General features: G+C 38.5%; 1 pseudogene; it reads right to left on the bottom strand.

Moving 5' to 3' along the window:
• Positions 1-1,993: 1,993 nt before the first annotated feature.
• Positions 1,994-4,772, bottom strand: LOC105980566 (annotated as a pseudogene).
• Between the last annotated feature and the right edge of the window lie 720 nt (positions 4,773-5,492).

The raw sequence follows: 5,492 nt of genomic DNA, 5'->3' as shown, positions 1-5,492 counted from the left end.
GGAAGTGGTGCTGTAGCTCAAGTGGTAGAGTGCTAGCCTTGAGTTGAAGAGCTGAGGGACAGCACCCAGGCCCAGAGTTCAGGCCCCACGACCGGACCCAAAAAAATAAAAAAGAAAAGAAATGTACTTTTGGAAATGGCACTGTGGCTCATGTGGTAGAGCACTAGTCTTGAGCTGAAGAGCTGAGGGATAGCGCCCAAGCCCAAGCCCAGAATTCAAGCCCCATGACCGACAAAAAAAAAAAAAAGAAGAAGAAATGTATTCTTACCCGACTTATGTAACTATAAATTCTCTGTACATTACATTTACAATAACAATTAAAAATTTTAATGAGGAAAAACATAAAACATTACAGGTTTTAACATTGACATAATTTATTGCTATTTATACCTTCCCTACAAGAAATATCAAATAAAAATAAATGCCAGGTAAAATCAGATATTACACAAAAACTAAAGCTATATGAAAAAGTAAAGATCTCTGCTGGGGAGGGATAACTCAGTAGTAGAACACTTATTGGCATGTACAACACACTAAATTTGATTATCTCTAGCACTAGAAAAAAGTAATATCTATGGTAAACAATTTAAAAGACAACTACATTAAAGTTATTGCAAAGCTATATTATTGAGTTTTGTTTGAGATTGAATTGTGTCCTCCTAAAACTCATATGATATAGTCTTAACCTTTAGTACCTCAAAATGTGGTTTTATTGGACCCCCCCAAAAAAAATCACAGAAGGTACAATTAGTTAAGATGAGATCACAATGGGATAAAGTGTCCCTAATCCATTATGACTAGGGTCTTAATAAACAGGGGAACTTTAGAGAAAAACACACAAGGAGATTGCTGTATGAAGAAAAAGGATCAGGGTGAAGTAGTTATCACGGTATCATCCTTACAAGCCAAAAAAAAAGATTGCCAGGAAGTCATGGAACAGATTCAAATGGGCTTAGAAGGAAACAACTCTTCTTGATCTTGGACTTTGAGTCTCCAACCTGTGAGATCACAAATTTCTCATGTTTATGCCACCTCACTTGTGTTATGTTGTTACAAAAGCCAGTGCAGGAAACTAGTACACGCACAAAATAAATAAAGATGCAATTTATGACATCGACAATGTAAGAAGGGAAGATAGAGTTCTACAGGAGTTCTTATAAGTTCATACCAATTAAAATTAGATTGCAAGATGTTACATAAAATCACACAAAAGGAAATAAATGCTTAGCTAGCAAGTATTACGCCCTGGATTCAATCCCAAGTATTCTGGGGAGGGGAGAGGGATGTAGATGGGAAGAAAAAAAGAAGGGAAGAACAAAGGAAAGAAGAAAGTAGGAAAAATGGGAGAAAAGAAGGAAAGAAGGAAATGGAAACATGCTACGAACAGCTTCAGACTGTTTGCCATTAAATATATTTTACCACAATAAAAAAAATTAACTAGGTTGAAGCTAAAATATTATTTCATAGCCCTCTCAAACTACCCCTTAGGTATCATTTAATTTTTCCTTTATTCAACTAAAAATGTTTTACTACTAACAAAATATCAGCTCTTTATAGGGCTTTGACTTTCAGAGCAACCTAAAATATAAAAGGTCTTATAAAATAAGGTCTTGTAAGAGCACCTTAAAATTTTCTCAGAAAGGCATAGAAACAAAATTAGCAGACAAGCTTGTATGGTCGGAATTATATTGGGAAGCACATAGATGGGAGAATTTAGCTTACAAAAAAAATCTAGGGGGCTGGGAAGGTGGCTCAGTGGTAGAACCCTTGCCTTGCATGCATGAGGCCCTGGGTTCAATTCCTCAGCACCACATAAGCAAACAGAAAAAAAAGCCAGAAGTGGCGCTGTGGCTCAAGTGGTAGAGCGCTAGCCTTGAGCTGAAGAGCTGAGGGACAGTACCCAGGCCCAGAGTTCAGTCCCCACAACCGGACCCAAAAAAACAAACAAACAAAAAAGTTTGTCATCACCGCAGGTCTAATTATTGCAAGATCTTTATTCCTTTGGCTTCTTGCCAGCTCCAACATTGGCCTTTGCAGGGCCTCTGACTTTCTTGGTTCTGTTTTTATGTTCCTTTCACTGTTTCCTTGAGGTCTTTTTCTTTTCATACAGGCCATGTCTTGCCTGTGTTTGGGCTGTGTTTGGGCTCATTTTTCTTGGCATAATCCACAGAATCATAAATTATGCCAAAGCCAGTTGTCTTGCCACCAACAAAATGGGTTCTGAACCCAAATACATAGATGATATCAGGTGTGGTCTTGTACATTTTGGCAAGGTTTTCCCGAATTTCTGTCTTAGGTACTGTTGCCTTTCCAGGGTGAAGGACATCAATGACCATCTGCTTCCTCTGAAGTAGTCAGTTGGTCATGAACCTCCTGGTCTGGATACTTACTGTGTCACTTATGATGGCAGCAGATCTTCAGACAGCCAGGGAGGAAATTTACTTATAAGTAAATACATTGAGTGATATGCAGGTATATGTATTGACTGAAGTATGGTAGATTCAAGATTCAAGAGAGAAATCAAATAGTCTAATTGCTTAGAAAGGCAAAGTTAAAGTTCAACAAAATAAGCATCAGAAAGCACATACTTGAAAAGGTTGAGGTGGTGTCAAAAGGAAATGGAGAGACAAATGAAGAATAGAAGAGAGGGAGAGTGCCATCAAACTGGAAGTGGCGCTATGGCTCAAGTGGTAGAGTGCTAGCCTTGAGCTAAAACAAGCTCAGGGACAGTGCCCAAGCCCTGAGTGCAAGCCCCAGGACTGGCAAAAAAAAAAAAGCCTAAATGTTAGGTTATAATAAGGATACTCTTTTCACATCAAAGTAATTTAAAGGCTGGAACAGCTCCTCTATATAACATCAAAATCAAACCATATGGGAAGATGCCCACTCATCTTTGCATATAATAAATCTTTTGAGAATAAAGTGACTAAAGATAAATCTGGAAACCTTCCAAGCTGGTTTTCATTTTAAAGCAAAAAGAGACCATATGTATATAATTTTAAATTATATATATATATGAGACAGAGATAAAATTCTAAATCTCAACCTATACTGGTAGCTCATGCCTGTAATCTTAGCTACTCAGGAGGCTTAGATCTGAAGATGGAGGTACAAAGCCAGCCCAGGACAGAAAGTATGTGAGACTCTTATCTCCAATTTACCACCAAAAAAGCCAGAAATAGAGTTGTGGCTCCAGAGATAGAGCACTACCCTTGAGCAACAATACTCAGAGACACCACCCAGACCCTGAGTTCAAGCCCCAGAACCAGCACTAAAAATAAATTCTAAATTTCTTTGTATTTGAGATAATCTTTTAAAATTTTTAGAAATCTTTTCAACAACCAATAAAGAGCAATTAGCAAACAACACAAAAACAAAGCAATTGTTGCTGTGCTGTTATTTTTATAAAATGGGCATTTATCATCTATTTCCCCTTATCTGTCCTTTCCCTCTAGTAACATTCTTCATAGCTGTTAGACTGTATGGTCAGAATTTCTATGACATTAGATCACATAATATATTAAAGAAGACTGGACTTCACAGCAAGAAAACCCTGAGTATAAATTCTGTTTCATCATTCATTGATGTGACATGGTCATGATAACAACATTGGTCATTGACATTTATTAATTCATCCATTCTCCATTCATGCAAAAACACATACAGGAACACATTCTATATGACACATCTTGTCCTATGTGCATACACTAGTGAAACAAGAAATGCATAGTTCTTCACAGACCAGTTAGAAGGCAGACTTGCCAACATAAAACTAGGAGGGAATGTTAAGTGCTAGAAAAGGAAAAAAAAATCATGCATTTTAGAAGAGTTTACTGAAGACTTGAAATATAAGAGTATGTTCCAGGCTGTAAAAGTGATAATGGGTATGAGATTAAAGAATTTTGGAAGACAAAGCTAGCAAGATAAATAGAAAACCCACAGAATGGGAGAAGATCTTTATCAGCCATACATCAGATAAGAGACTCATATTTAAATATACTTGAGTTCAAAAAATTAACCCCCCAAAAGAAATCCTCAAAGAAATAACTGTAGTAGGAAGACCCCTACTCAAGCAGGCAAGCCCACCTAGTTGTCCGGAGTGACAGAGCCCACCGCCACAAAGTTGTTAATAAAGAAGCAACTTTATTGAGAAGGTTCCTACACTGACTGGCCAGGGCCACAGCACAGGCTTGGGAGCTGATACTGCGACCCCCAGTGGCCCACGTACTTAGGTTTTTAAAGGCAAAATTCACAAGGTCAAGCCTGGTCACGCAGGTGACTAATGAGATTGTCATACACCCAAAAGATTGCACAGTCATACTAGACCACACACGGGTGGCCAATGAGGTTAGACTTTGTCACATAATGGCTGTTTAAACCAGCCTATCACTTTTGGTTTAAATGACTCACGAATTCAACCGTTAGGCAGAGCATACCAAAGGAGTTTAGTAGAGATTAACATAAGCACGTGAAAAAGGCAGAGTTTATGGTAAACTCGCGATATTGCCAGTATGTGCCAGATTACAGCCAGCCAGATTACAACCTATCTGTTTAATGGGTCAGTCCTTAACAGAACAATGAAGGTGGGTTAAGTTGTTAAGGGGAGGGGGACCTAGAGGCATTCTTTCCATTCCAAGAACTGGGCTGGTTGGAGCCAAGGACCAGTTAACCTTGTTTAGAGGTTTTTTCCCTAAAATCCCTAAAACAAAGGCAAAGCCTGGAAAGAAGCTATACTAGCTCCAGTCTCCTCTTAGGACCTACTTCAATAACATGCCCACAATAAGTGGGCTATGGCTTGAAGAGAGACTCCTCCAAAGAAGAAATAAGAATGGCCAATAGGCACATGAAGAGATGTTCAACATCTCTATCCATAAAAGAAATGCAAATCAAAACCACATTGAGATTCCACCTTACCCCAGTTAGAATGACCATTATCAAGAAAACAAATAACAAAAGATGCTGGTGGGATGTGGCAGAAAGGGAACACTACTACAGTTGGTAGGAATGTAAACTTGTTCAACCACTCTGGAAAGCAGTATGGAAGTTTCTCAAAAGCCTAAACATAGAGTTTCCCTATGACCCCACAATCCTACTCATGGGCATTTACCCAAATGACCACAAACCAACCTACACTAAAGCCACCAGCACCACTGTGTTTATTGCAGCATTATTTACCATAGCTAAGATATGGAATCAACCCAGATGCCCCTCCATAGATGAATGGATGAAGAAATGTTGTGTGTGTGTGTGTGTGTGTGTGTGTGTGTGTGTGTGTGTGTGTGTGTGTAATAGAATTCTATGCTTCCATCAGAAAGAATGCCATTGCCCCTATTCGTAAGGAAATGGAAAGACTTGCAAAAATTATATTAAGTGAAATAGCCAGACCCAAAGAAACAGGCTACATGGTTTTTCTTATTGGCAATAACTAGAATATGCATATGTCCATAGAGAATAATGCTTATCAAAATGAACTCCAAGAAATGGAAACAAGA

Source organism: Dipodomys ordii, unplaced genomic scaffold, assembly GCF_000151885.1.
Source record: "Dipodomys ordii isolate 6190 unplaced genomic scaffold, Dord_2.0 Scaffold10, whole genome shotgun sequence".
NCBI classification, from domain to species: Eukaryota; Metazoa; Chordata; class Mammalia; order Rodentia; family Heteromyidae; genus Dipodomys; species Dipodomys ordii.
The sequence above is the reverse complement of the archived record's forward strand: the minus strand, read 5'-3'. Positions and strand labels throughout refer to the sequence as shown.